We start from the raw sequence: 14,093 nt of genomic DNA, 5'->3' as shown, positions 1-14,093 counted from the left end.
CTGCTGCAACACCAATCCACTCTGCTTCAACTCCTCCTCTTGTCTGATTGAAGCAGGGGGGTTTTATCATGTGACTGGCTTCAGGTACTTTAATTAATTTATAGCAAACTTTCTTCCCTCTACAGGGAATAAGGCTCCCTTCTAACACTCTTCTGCTGCCCTCTGGCCATGATGTATCACAGTCAGATTGTTCTTTGTTTTAAAAAAAATCCTCTTTTTTGGCACCCATCGTCTTGAACACCAACTGGCTTCCCCCATCTACAATGGATAATTGTTTTCACCTTTTGGTAAAAGGAAGGTATAGACACTTCTGTGAGGTATTTCAGAGTTACACAATAGGAGTATTTAATTATATACACATTATGGAGTACCTATTTCAATAAGCTTGTAAAGCTTTTGGCTATGTCATTTTTTGAGCTCTGTTAAAGGTAAGAAATATGCTTGGGGGAGCACAGACAGAGACAGATCAAGTCTAAAAGGACCTGGACTGACACTGCAATGGTGTTAGAACTGAACCAGTATTGTTCTGGTTAGAACACTTTCATTAGTGTGGAGTGGTCTGAGGCCAGAATGAAACTAATCAGGGAGTGAATTGGAGAAAACAGAATCAAGCGCAAGGAGCACAGTGGTAAAATGGAGGAGGGAATTATGATGGAAACTGGAGAAGCAAGTGTGATTAAGTGTTTTTATGAAAGTAAAAGCAAAGAAGCCAGGATGAAGCGAAGTTGAGAGATGAAATAAAGAAGGACAGCATATGGGAGGGGAGGGGGCCAAGGGGATAGGTTGTGTGGTGAGAGGCTCACATAAGTCAGATAAAGGGATAATAGAAACGAGGAAGAGGGAAGTGAGTCATTGTGCCACTTATATGTCAGTCCTAACTTTAAAATAATTGGCAAGATCCTGGGAATAGAGGAGACAACAGAGCATGTCAGAGAGGAAGAAGTAGGGTATGATAAATGAAGGAATTCTCAAGGGATAGAGGTATGTGAGTATATCAGGGAAAAGGAGAATTGTTTCAGCTTCCTGTTGCTTGTTAAAGACAATTTGCAGTGAGGCATAGCCATGGGGCTTCCTCCAGAGGTACTCAGCAGAGCTAGAGCATAAAAGGGGATAACAAAGGCAAGGGGAAAGCCAAACTTGGTTGAAGGTGTAGCAGATAGATGAGAAAGGGGAGGAAAACCAATCATAGCAGCAGCTCCCAGCATGGTGATTATATGAGGGTATATTTCAAAATCTGTAGTAAAGGGGGTGAGAGTGGACTGTCATGTGTCTCAGGTAATAAGTGTAGGGATAATACAGTAAATATTGTAAAACTTATAAAAGGCAGCGCTGAACCTGGCTGAGATATCACTCCTGAGGGTAGCAAAGGCCCAGAGAAGGCAACTGCTTGAGGCCACCTGGCCTGTACGTTGCTGGTTTCTTCATAGTGACAGTGCCACTAGAACTCACTGAGAGCAGTGTGGGAAGATGCCCTACTGCAGCGTGAGGAACAAGGCAGCTTTTCTGAGAAATTTTCAGTCAGAGCTTAACGAATACGCGCTTGACAACTTTATCTAGGCTGTGCCAGAAGACAAACGGAATATTCTTGTCAAGGTCAACCTAAAATTCTGAAAAAGAAGGGTTGTCATCACGGTCTAGTTCTGCAAACCCGTTCAAAGCTAAACCCCCTGAGCCAGCAATAAGGCATTTCTACCCCTGAATCCAAGATCAGCATGCAAGTAATTTGTTTTGGACTTGGACTCAGCCTGGAAAAACAAAGCACAGTGTTTTTATGTTTTCATTATATGTTTGCTTTACAATTTTATTCATAAAAATATGTACTATTAATTACCACTTACTGGATTGCTTGCAAGGATTATTTTAAATTGTCTAAGTTTTTTATTTTAACGCTTACATATAGGTTTCAGCGTAGTTCTTGTTCCATTTACAAGAATACATCAACTTATGTTGCTAGACATTCTATCTGCCTACCATGACATTAGCATGCATGTGGGAATGTTTTTCTATTGCCTATCATATTTAGTCTTATTTTTTGCCTCTTAGTGCCAATGAATGTTAAAATAAAACAACTAGTCCAAAAAGCAATTTATTTTGTTTGCTGCCTGCATGCATTCAGCCACCATTTTAAGAGGGAAAAGAGGGCAGGAAAAAAAAGTGGGGAGGGGGATTTTGGGGCCTGTGAACACTTTTTTTAAAAAAAAAAGCCGCATGAATTAATACATTTACCTGAGTTCCCTTCCCCTTCATCAGTGGGTTCCACTTCAGGACTTGTCTGGGTTGGGTTTGGCTGGCTGTTGAAGAGCGCCTGGCTTTCCATGGGATCAGCATCCTTTGTATGAGTTCTTCATTGCTGTGAGCTACTGGAGACTGCTGTCTCTGGATTTCAGTCCACTGTCACTCACAGGGTGGTTGTGTGGGGTCCCTGCCCAGTATGGCATCCAGCATCATCATAATATCAGAAGGTGTAGCAGGAAACCTCCATTGCCTTTTGATAGGACTGCTATAGTTCCCTTCCCCCTTTCCTGGCATTGCTCCTTATCCCTGGCCTACCCCATCTTTAGTTTCTTCTTTGTAATGTCAGAACAAACATCTTTATTCCTATGGCAATTCCACAGTGGGGCTTGCGCTGCCCCTTCTTCCATCAGGCTGATGAAGTCCAGAACTCCTCTCTTGACCCAGGCTGCAGCATGAGGCTTGCCTGAACTTTGCCGTAGCTCCGTCTGGTGACAGACCTGTGCACTGGGCTAGCACAGGTGTGCTTGCAAAGGTGGGCTCGTAGGAAGAGAGAAATTTCCAGAACAGGCTGGGGAGGTTACAGTGGGCGGCAGGCTTCTGGTCTGGCAGCCCACAACAAGGCCCCTAGTCCCTGTGTTTGGAATCGCTAGGGAAACCCTGTAGCACCACCCTACCCTTGGAGCCACATACTCTGAGCCCTGGGCAGCCGAGTTCAAAACTGGACCACAGCCGTCACTGTCACTGGGACGGGGGACGGTGTGATTGTTGCTAGAGGATGGTTTATATTGGATGAGGTAATAAAGTGTCAACACAGGCAACATACCAACAGAACAGTGCTGGTACAGGGCTTATGTCGTATGGCGAGGTGGTTTAATTTGCCTGACAGAATAGGAGAGTTTTACTGACAGGATGCAAAATTGTGTGTGGATACATGCAAAGATATTCCCCCATAAGGCAAGTCTTACTGGTAAACCTTCATAGTGTAGCCCAGGCTTCAATGTCTCAAGACCATCACTTGTCATCCTCCCTGCAAGGAAATTTAATGTAATTATTTTAAGGTCACTATTACTTAGTAGCTCAGCCACATAGACTCAGTAATAAGGACAGCATCTCCTCACGTGTGATCCAGAAGCAGCATCTCATATCCCGAAGTGGTGATGGTTATTATTGTTGTTGTGACAGGGGCTCGTGGCTGCTTTTTAAGGTTATTGGGAACGGAAGTAACCACCCAGAGACCCTTAAAGAGACATCTTTGAGGCTAATGTCCGCAGCCAGCCAGCCTAGAGATTCCAAATACAGAGGGTAGGGGGTGTTGTGGGCTGTGTGAGTACATTAGCCAAAGAGTTTTAGGTGTATGATCCTGAAAGAAAGCAGAGCCAGAGAGGCAGCCTCTCCTCAGATACAGTGATGACTAGAGGGACTCACCTAGGGATAGTTTAGCAAGGAAGCTACCTGTGTGCTCTCTGTTTCTGATCATGGAAAGAAGACTGTGTATATTTCTGTAAATAAATGGATTACATCAAGGATATCTGGGTCACTGATTTTTCACTCAAACAGAACCGACCTACAAGGCCCTGAATTTTGGTTTTCCACTTGTTCTAAGGGTCAACACTTTTATTTGCATTGCAGTAGTGCTTAGTCATGGAACAGGGCCTCATTGTGCTAGGCATCAGACACAAATGTAACAAGTAGACAGTCCCTACCCTGAAGAGCTTGCAGTTTAAGACAAAAGAGAAGGTGAGCACAAGGTAATAATGAGCCAGAACTGAGCAGCAGGAAAATCGTTGGTCACAGCACACAAGCTGCCTGTCACAGCACACCACATTTTCTGTAGGCACTGAGGAGAAGAGTTTTAATGAAGACTTAGAAGGAGAACAGTGAGGTGGCTTTGTAGATGTTTCCATAGAGCTCTTTCCATGCCTGATGGGCAGTCTGGGAGAAATAATAAAAGTGCTTGTTTGAAAATTTAAACAGATGTGCAAAAACTTTTGGCAGCACTGGCAGAGCAGGGGCAGGAGTGGACATCTCAATAGCCTAAAGAGATAATAGGTGGCACAGGGACAAGTATTGAAGCGTCTTGTAACAGGGCAACTTGCCCCTAAGGGCTGGAAGGCCTATGGCCAGCTAACCCTGATTACTAAGGAGCCACACCTGGGAGAGATCAGTTGCTTGCCCTATAAAGAGCAGCAGAAGGTTCCAGTGAAAAGGAGAATACTCAGGGATCAGAACTAGAAGTGAGCAGGTTCGAGCAGATTGTCCTGGGAACTCGGACTGGCTCGGGCCTGCAAAAGCAGGAAAGACCCCAGACTGGAAGGCTGGGAGGAGGAAGAACAACCTTTGTTTGGATAGACTTTGTTTTGGGACTTTGCATTTTATGTGAAGTTTATTTCTATATTAATAAATGCAGGTCCCAAGGACAGGTATTCTTGACCACAAAAAGCCTGGGTGGCATGTTCAAATAAAACTTCAAGGCTGGACACTGAGGCAGGCTGCTTGTACTGTTACCCAAGGCCAGGAGGGGGCACGTGGGAGTTGACCAGCCTGGTCACAAATCTTAAAAGTGAAGACTAGTAGTTTGTGTTTCATCTGATGGAAAAGAGGGAGCCAGTAGATGGAGGCAAGGAGAGGGGTGATCTCAAAGCAATGAGCCAGGAAAGTGATCATTATAGCAGCATTCTGAATGGAGATAAACGGGGCAAGAGTGCATTTGTCTAGGCTGGAGACTGGTACCGGTGTAGTACTCAAGATGTGAAATGATGAGCATTTGGACTACACAGAGAGAATCTTGTGACGCTGAACCTGTTTACAGAGTACTTCAGCATATTGAAAAATGTGGATTTTCACTTTGTCTCCTGCATTGCCCTTAGGCATTTGTCCATAGTGATTACATTTAAAGCCTTAACTTCCAAAGGACCTCACTGACTTCAATAAGACTTGGATTGGCTGGCCATCACTGTATATCCCTGTGTCTCAGATGATTTTTCCACAAGCTGGACCACTTACAAACTTCTTGTCTCCATAGGAAATTTAGTTTCTCACTTAAAGATGTTTATTACAACTTTGTGACTTTGTCCTTACCCATAACTATTTCACATTTGGGGACAATGTATACCTTCAGATCAGCGGCACTGCTATGGGTACCCGCATGGCCCCACAGTATGCCAACATTTTTATGGCTGATTTAGAACAACGCTTCCTCAGCTCTCGTCCCGTAAAGCCCCTACTCTACTTGCGCTATATTGATGACATCTTCACCATCTGGACCCATGGAAAAGAAGCCCTTGAGGAATTCCACCATGATTTCAACAATTTCCATCCCACCACCAACCTCAACCTGGTCCAGTCCACACAAGAGATCCACTTCCTGGACACTACAGTGCTAATAAACAATGGCCACATAAACACCACCCTATACCGGAAACCTACTGACCGCTATTCCTACCTGCATGCCTCCAGCTTTCACCCTGACCACACCACACGATCCATCGTCTACAGCCAAGCTCTGCGATACAACCGCATTTGCTCCAACCCCTCAGACAGAGACAAACACCTACAAGATCTCTGTCAAGCTTTCTTACAACTACAATACCCACCTGCAGAAGTAAAGAAACAGATTGATAGAGCCAGAAGAGTTCCCAGAAGTTACCTACTACAGGACAGGCCTAACAAAGAAAATAACAGAACGCCACTAGCGGTCACCTTCAGCCCCCAACTAAAACCCCTCCAACGCATTATTAAGGATCTACAACCTATCCTAAAGGATGACCCAACACTCTCACAAGTCTTGGGAGACAGGCCAGTCCTTGCCTACAGACAGCCCCGCAACCTGAAGCAAATACTCACCAACAACCACATACCACACAACAGAACCACTAACCCAGGAACTTATCCTTGCAACAAAGCCCGTTGCCAATTGTGCCCACATATCTATTCAGGGGACACCATCACAGGGCCTAATAACATCAGCCACACTATCAGAGGCTCATTCACCTGCACATCCACCAATGTGATATATGCCATCATGTGCCAGCAATGCCCCTCTGCCATGTACATTGGTCAAACTGGACAGTCTCTACGTAAAAGAATAAATGGACACAAATCAGATGTCAAGAATGATAACATTCATAAACCAGTCGGAGAACACTTCAATCTCTCTGGTCACGCAATCACAGACATGAAGGTCGCTATCTTAAAACAAAAAAACTTCAAATCCAGACTCCAGCGAGAAACTGCTGAATTGGAATTCATTTGCAAATTGGATACTATTAATTTAGGCTTAAATAGAGACTGGGAGTGGCTAAGTCATTATGCAAGGTAGCCTGTTTCCTCTTGTTTTTTCCTACCCCCCCCCCCCCAAGATGTTCTGGTTTAACTTGGATTTAAACTTGGAGAGTGGTCAGTTTAGATGAGCTATTACCAGCAGGAGAGTGAGTTTGTGTGTGTATGGGGGTGGGGGGAATGTGAGAAAACCTGGATTTATGCAGGAAATAGCCCGACTTGATTATGTAAAGAGTTGTCACTTTGGATGGGCTAGCACCAGCAGGAGAGTGAATTTGTGTGGGGGGGTGGAGGGTGAGAAAACCTGGATTTGTGCTGGAAATGGCCCACCTGATGATCACTTTAGATAAGCTATTACCAGCAGGACAGTGGGGTGGGAGGAGGTATTGTTTTATATTCTCTGTGTATATATAAAGTCTGCTGCAGTTTCCACGGTATACATCTGATGAAGTGAGCTGTAGCTCACGAAAGCTCATGCTCAAATAAATTGGTTAGTCTCTAAGGTGCTACAAGTACTCCTTTTCTTTTTGCAAGTACTTGGTTAGTAACACAAGAAAAATGTCCCTGACACATGGATATTTTAATATAGCAAGTTTACTATTTTGCAACCGTATACCTCAACTGCTTACCACTATTACGTGCCTTTCTTTGTTCAGATTGTGTTGATTAAGCATGAGCAGTATCACCCCCTTGATTTTCAGATCCAAGGGAGATTTTGCAAGCCTGACACTTAACACACACATCTTTTTACCTGCAAAGGAGCATGTCTGAAACTGAGATCATTGAGAAAATTTGTAGTTAAAAATGAACATATCTGATCTTTTTACTTGCGAAGGCATGTTTGAGATACAAAAATCAGAGTTAGTAACATGAGCTTCTCATGGCCATCTTTTCCAAAATGATTGTTCAGTGATAATCACACTCTAAATCTTTGTTAACACAAAATGCATGCAAAAGGGTTCTATTGTCTTTAATGCTTTCAGGTGGATTTTTCTGCCACAGATGAGGTGGCAGAAAACAGATGGGGCGAAACATCCACAAAAGTACTAGTTCCTCTTCTATTTTGCCACGGTCTGGGTCTATACCTAAAACTTAGGTCGTCCTAGCTATATCACTCAGGGCTGTGAAAAATTTCACAGCCTGTGAGATGTAGTTAGGTCAACCTGACCCCCACGGCTGATGCAGCTATGTCAACAGAAGAATTCTTCCATCAGACTCTCAAAAGGCAGGTGGATTTACTAAACAGGAAAAACCACTTCCCTCGCTTTAGTGTCTACACTATAGCAGCATAGCTGTAGTGTGCTGCTGTAGCATTTGTAGTATAGACATATCCGAGAAAGATTGTGGGTCTGTTTTGAATCTTTGAGTGGTCTCCTTCACATGCATAGGATTTAACTCATTCTATTGCTTCATTTTGGAGTATGATGTATTGGCTGCGTGGGCACTGATCTTGCCCCTGCAGAAGGCCCCAGGTGTGGTGCAGTTGGTGGGGTTCTGCTATGCAGGACAATGAGGGGAGACAGGATTTGTTGAACCCACACAGGCCCAAATGCTCTGCATTCTACAAATCTCACCTCTCTGGGGGCTCCTGGTATGTATCTTCATAGCAGCTAGAGTAGGAGTGGCCTGGGGGAAGAGACAGGCTGATGCCAGTGGATCTATTACTTGCAGAACAGAGGTGCAGGATTCAGAGGAACAGCCGTGTTAGTCTGTATTCGCAAAAAGAAAAGGAGTACTTGTGGCACCTTAGAGACTAACCAATTTATTTGAGCATGAGCTTTCGTGAGCTACAGCTCACTTCATCAGATGTTTACCGTGGAAACTGCAGCAGACTTTATATACACACAGAGAATATGAAACAATACCTCCTCCCACCCCACTGTCCTGCTGGTAATAGCTTATATGGGAAGACTATTCAGACCTCCCCATCCCAAAGTAATCCATTTTCGGTATGAAGAACCAGATTTAGCCCTCTAAAAGACCTACAGATATTTACATGGTTCTATTTTACTATCATACTTACAGTAGAAAATCAAGGATTAAAAACATGATACTAACATGGCACAGTAATGAATCTTCTATCTCCACATCAGAGAAATGCTCCCCTCTCTCCAATCAACTGATTATAGTATTTTATTTAAGCTTACTTCTATAAGTAAAGCATCTTGACTGTTAATCATAGAAATGAACATATTCATCCTTTTCTCTTTTGGAGGTCAAAGCAGGTTCACAGCATACCCTAAAACATTTCCATTGTTTTTGTTTCCACTGAATGCAAGGAAAATATGGCGTTGACTTAATTAAATAAAATAAAAGCAGAAGTAATTTTCATAAGTTAGATGAACAGATTTCACAGCTCAGAAATAAGGATGTCAAACGTGTCCAGCTTGTACAACCCTCCTACACAGAAACCACAAGGTCTCAATGATAAGTTACTGAAAGCACAGCATTCAGCTTTTTGTCCACGACTACAATTACCAAATGGGTATTCTTGCTTGCAGTGCAGTGTCTGATCACACAGTCGTTTTTCCAAGGTTCGCTTAAAATGCTGATCTGTGAAAAAAAAAAAACCTCATTATGCAAAGCAACTACCCTGTATAGCTTTTTAATTTTTTAAAAAATATATATGTGCACACACTTTAAAAGGATCAGTGCAGAAGATCTTAAAAGAAGCCATTTTCCAGGGATGCCACACAGGATTTGTCATCTTAAAGGAGGGTACATTTGGATACAACCGCCTTCAGAATGTTACCTTAACTGCCCAAAGCAAAGAAACAGGGCTTGATTACTCATAAAATTTGTGCCACTTTAACTATACCAGTATAGGTAAGTGGTACAACCCCCATAGTGTGAGTGAAGTTATTGGTATAAAGGTGCATTATACCTATACAGCCACTCCTATATGGGACATGGAATAACTCTACTGGTATAAGGCATCTTTTTACTGGTATAACTGTGTCCACACTAGGGTTTTTGCTAATATAACTACATCAGTTAAAAAACAAAACAAAACAACCCACACCTGTAACCAACAAAGTTACGCCAATAAAATTTCAAGTATAATGGGGAGATAGGCCTCTAAGTTATGGCATTTCTGTACCTTCTTCCTTAAAGAAATTGTATCAGGTCAAATTTGGCTCCAAATTTAAATTCAGTAAAAAGTTAGGGGCCTGATTCTGCTCTCATTTGCAGTTAAATACCATTAACATAAAATCACTCCTGATTTACACCAGCATGAGAAGACAGTTGAACCAGAGACTTTACAAAACCCAAGACAAATAGAAATGTTGCCATGGTTTTTAAAATTCCAATATAAATGTTTTTTTTAAATTTAAGCTCCAGCATTTACAATCTAAAGACAGCATCTCCATGCTAATGCATGAGAACAAGAAAGTGATTCCAAGTAGGACTAAAAGTAACGTTCATTAATCATGCAAAAAAGCACAATAGTCAAAAACTAAATTAGATTTTTAAAATTAGTTTTAATTTTAAATAACCTATAATGTAGCTGTAAATCTTCATCCAAAACCCATTAAAGTCAATGGAAAGATTCCCAGATTTCAATGGATACTGGATCAGGCCCTATATAAGGATTGCCTGTCAGTCTTGAATCTAAAATTTCATGGTATTTCTTGGCCTCAGGTTTTTAACATAGAAGTCATTTTCTTGTAAATGTAGTTTCTTTTGTTTCTTTCTGTCAGTGAATAAAACAAAGGCAACCCTCTTGTAATTCTGACCCAGTCTGTTCACCATACATGCCTTAGTCCAATAAGAAAAGAACATTTCTATCAACTGTATTTAAAACAGATTTCTTGTTGTGTTCTTACTTTACACCACACTGAGTTGCATTCTAATATACTATGTCATTACTCTTTACAAGATATATAATACTGATTCTGAATGGAGTTTTCAGTATGTGTATTATTCTAAGAGAACTCTTAGGTAGCAGTAAGATAGTGTGTTGTTCAGGGTAGCTTGACTGATGACATCTCTACTTCATGAGAAGGGCTGAAGATCTCCAGAACAATTAAAATACCCCAAGTACAACAGTCCATGAGAAAGTAATCCTTTCAGTATGGAGGAAGGAGGGGCTCCTCTCTATCAATTATCTCCCCATCAGTCCCAATCCCATTGTTTGGGGACTGGCCAAATTCCAGTTCCCACTATTATATTCTGCTTCCATAAAATTTCCCATGGAAGTGTTATAGTGTTCTTCACTTCCTGTCCTAAAATGTTATATTACACTTCAGAGGTGGCTGCACTTTAACTGTGGTGAAAATTATTACTACCGTACTAAGTGTTTGTGATATTTTATGGCACACACAGTAAAACTTGGTTCTTGCACTATGAAGGTTATAACCTGACAAATATACCATATGGGAACACAGTTCAGGAATGAGAAAGTTCAAAGATATTATTGATGAAGAGATCAATATGAGAATGCTTCTTGAAATAAGCAAATTTTAACAGATGTGTAAAGAGAAAGGGAAAAGGTCCATGTCACCCAGGAAGCATGAGGCTGTTCCAAGACTTAGGACTTGTCTAAACAGGGACACTCAGCAAAATTAATCTGAATTAACTTTTAAAGTGGGTTAGTAGTTAAACTGCACTCAGAATTAAAGTGGCTTTAAATCAATTTAGTTTAATTCACTTTGGAAGTGGGCTAAACAGGAATAAGGCATTCTTGTTCTGGAATAATAGCGTCCACACATGGAGTTGTTCAGGAATAGCATTGTGCTTTAAATTAATATCCCCCTTGAATCTGAATTCACTTTCAAGTGTAGATAAACCTTAAGGAGTGGCATAAAATTAGGTTCAAAACCAAGTGGTTGAAAAGGAGACAAAGTGAACAGCGAGGAGAGAAAGTGTGGATGCATACAGCAGTGGTGGAGGGTGAAATGAAAGAAAAATAATTAGAATTTTTAAGATGCCCAGGGTATGTAGCTTATCTATCAATGCTCAGTCTAAAGCAAATGCACATGGGAGTAGGCCCATTAACTTTAGTGGAACTAATCTTGTGAATAGTTATGCATGTGCATATTGGGCCAAAAAATTTGTAGCATACTCTGGACTCTTGACGTAAAAGATATTTTATAAATGTAAGCTACTATTACTACTAATTGCTGCAGCCGTGTTCTTTCTTATTGACAAGAAACAAAATATAAAGTCATACTGCACACCTCTGCTAAACAGATAAATACTAGGATAATCAAGTTGCACACAAACCAAACATTCATCACAAAATTGGAAAGTGTCCATGGGACTTTATGTTCATATGACATCGTCACAAGGCCTGCTCTTACCAAAGATAACACAAAATAAATTAACAGGATTGTGATCTAAGCAAGTACAGAATTATGTAAACAGTGCTGTAAAACAATGTTTTTCCTTGAACAGGGAGCTCTTTTTTACATATGTCATAGAAGATTAGGGTTGGAAGAGACCTGAGGAGGTCATCTAGTCCAACCCCTGCTCAAAGCAGGACCAACCCCCCAAGCTGGGCCTTAATAACCTCTAAGGATGGAGATTCCACCACCTCCCTAGGTAACCCATTCCAGTGCTTCACCATCCTCCTAGTGAAAGAGTTTTTCCTAATATCCAACCCTAGACCTCTCTCACTGCAACTTGAGGCCATTGCTTCTTGTTTTGTCATCTGCCAACACTGAGAACAGTCTAGCTCCATCCTCTTTGGAACTCCCTTTCAGGTAGTTGAAGGCTGCTATCAAATCCCCCCTCACTCTTCTCTTCTGCAGACTAAACAAGCCCAGTTCCCTCAGCCTCTCCTTGTAAGTCATGTGTCCCAGCCCCCTAATCATTTTTGTTCCCCTGCGCCCCCGCTGGACTCCCTCCAATTTGTCCACATCCTTTCTGTAGTGGGAGGCCCAAAACTGGATGCAATACTCCAGATGTGGCCTCACCAGTGCCGAATAGAGGGGAATAATCACTTCCCTCGATGTGCTGGCAATGCTCCTACTAATGCAGCCCAATATGCCATTAGTGTTCTTGGTAACAAGGGCACACTGCTGACTCATATCCAGCTTCTCGTCCATTGAAACCCCCAGGTCCTTTTCTGTAGTACTGCTGCTTAGCCCCCAGCCTATAGCAGTGCATGGGATTCTTCCATCCTAAGTGCAGGTCTCTGCACTTGTCTTAAACCTCATCAGATTTCTTTTCACCCAATCCTCTAATTTGTCTAGGTCACTCTGGACCCTATCCCTATCCTCCAGCATATCTACCTCTCCCCCCAGCTTAGCGTCATCCGCAAACCTGCTGAGGGTGCAATCCATCCCACCATCCAGATCATTAATGAAGTTGTTGAACAAAACCAGCCCCAGGACCGACCCTTTTGGCACTCCGCTTGATACCATCTGCCACGTAGACATTGAGCCATTGATCACTACCCATTGAGCCCAACGATCTAGCCAGTTTTCTATCCACCTTATAGTCCATTCATCCAATCCATACTTTTTTAACTTGCTGGCAAGAATACTGTGGGAGACGGTATCAAAAGCTTTGATAAAGTCAAGGTTTTTCATGTCCACCGCTTTCCCGATATTCACAGAGCCAGTTATCTCATCATAGAAGGTAATCAGGTTGGTCAGGCATGACTTGCCCTTGGTGAATCTATGTTCACTGTTCATGATCACCTTTTTCTCCTCCAAATGCTTCAGAATGGATTCCTGGAGGACCTGCTCCATGATTTTTCCAGGGACTGAGGTCATGTTACTATAATTTTTACGTTGCCTATTTTTTGCACTAAAGTTTAGTGGTACTGTATCTAAAGCCTAACTGCAATGGAGAACAACAAATTACTAGGTAAACTTAAATGATATTCATCAGTGCAAGTGTAAGATATTTATTTTCAAATATGGTAAGAGAGAGAATGTTTAACTCAATGCAAAAGTTCCCACAATCAGTCTTGGTACAAGTTCAGCCTGTGTTCATGTGGTTTGTTAGAACTTTTTTATGCCCACAAAGGGCCAGCCTTTAAAGCCCACTGAAATCAGTAGGAGTCTGACTTTAGTAGGCTTTAGAGACCATGCCTTAATTGTCTATGTTGCAACGAAACTTGACTGTGAAAGTTGAGTGGGTACAAATCTAAATCTTTTTCAACTTCAGGACCTGCAGCTTAGTTGTGTGAATTGTCTGACCTACTGTATTACAGAAAAGCCTTGCTTCAAGTTTAATTGCTTCCATGCACAAGTAGTATTTCAGTATTAGTTCCCACACAGTGTAGAATTTTTTCTAGGCTGCTGTTTGGGGAGTTTTTCATACCTGAGCCTGATGCATTTGGGTAAATCTCATGGTGGAAGTTGCATTGTATTTTGCCTTGATCCTGGATTGGTCGAGTCTTTTCTGGATTAAGAGGGGCACCTAAGGTCACTTTTCAGTTGGTTCTTCAGATTGAGAAGAGACAAGACCAGAGCATGCATAGCTTCCTCAGCATTGGCAACCCTGCAGACAGGCAGTTCCACTTGCAAACCTTGGAGACTGACTGCCCAGACGTTGGACCAGATTCACCAGTACGCTCTGGGTTCTTTGTGCCAATCTGGTGAGGCAATGCAGCCATAAACCTTGCT

General features: G+C 42.1%; 1 long non-coding RNA gene across 1 annotated transcript in view; it reads right to left on the bottom strand.

Annotated features, from left to right (window-relative positions):
- The window catches only part of LOC142071750 (uncharacterized), a 61,280-nt gene that overhangs the window by 24,742 nt on the left and 22,445 nt on the right, over positions 1–14,093 (bottom strand). The window contains exon 3 of the long non-coding RNA XR_012667941.1: positions 8,992–9,066. This is a non-coding gene — a long non-coding RNA (uncharacterized LOC142071750). The remainder of the gene's footprint in view (positions 1–8,991; positions 9,067–14,093) is intronic.

This window comes from Caretta caretta, chromosome 4 (genome assembly GCF_965140235.1).
Source record: "Caretta caretta isolate rCarCar2 chromosome 4, rCarCar1.hap1, whole genome shotgun sequence".
NCBI classification, from domain to species: Eukaryota; Metazoa; Chordata; order Testudines; family Cheloniidae; genus Caretta; species Caretta caretta.
Note: the sequence above shows the minus strand (reverse complement) of the source record. Positions and strands in the feature narration are given on the sequence as shown.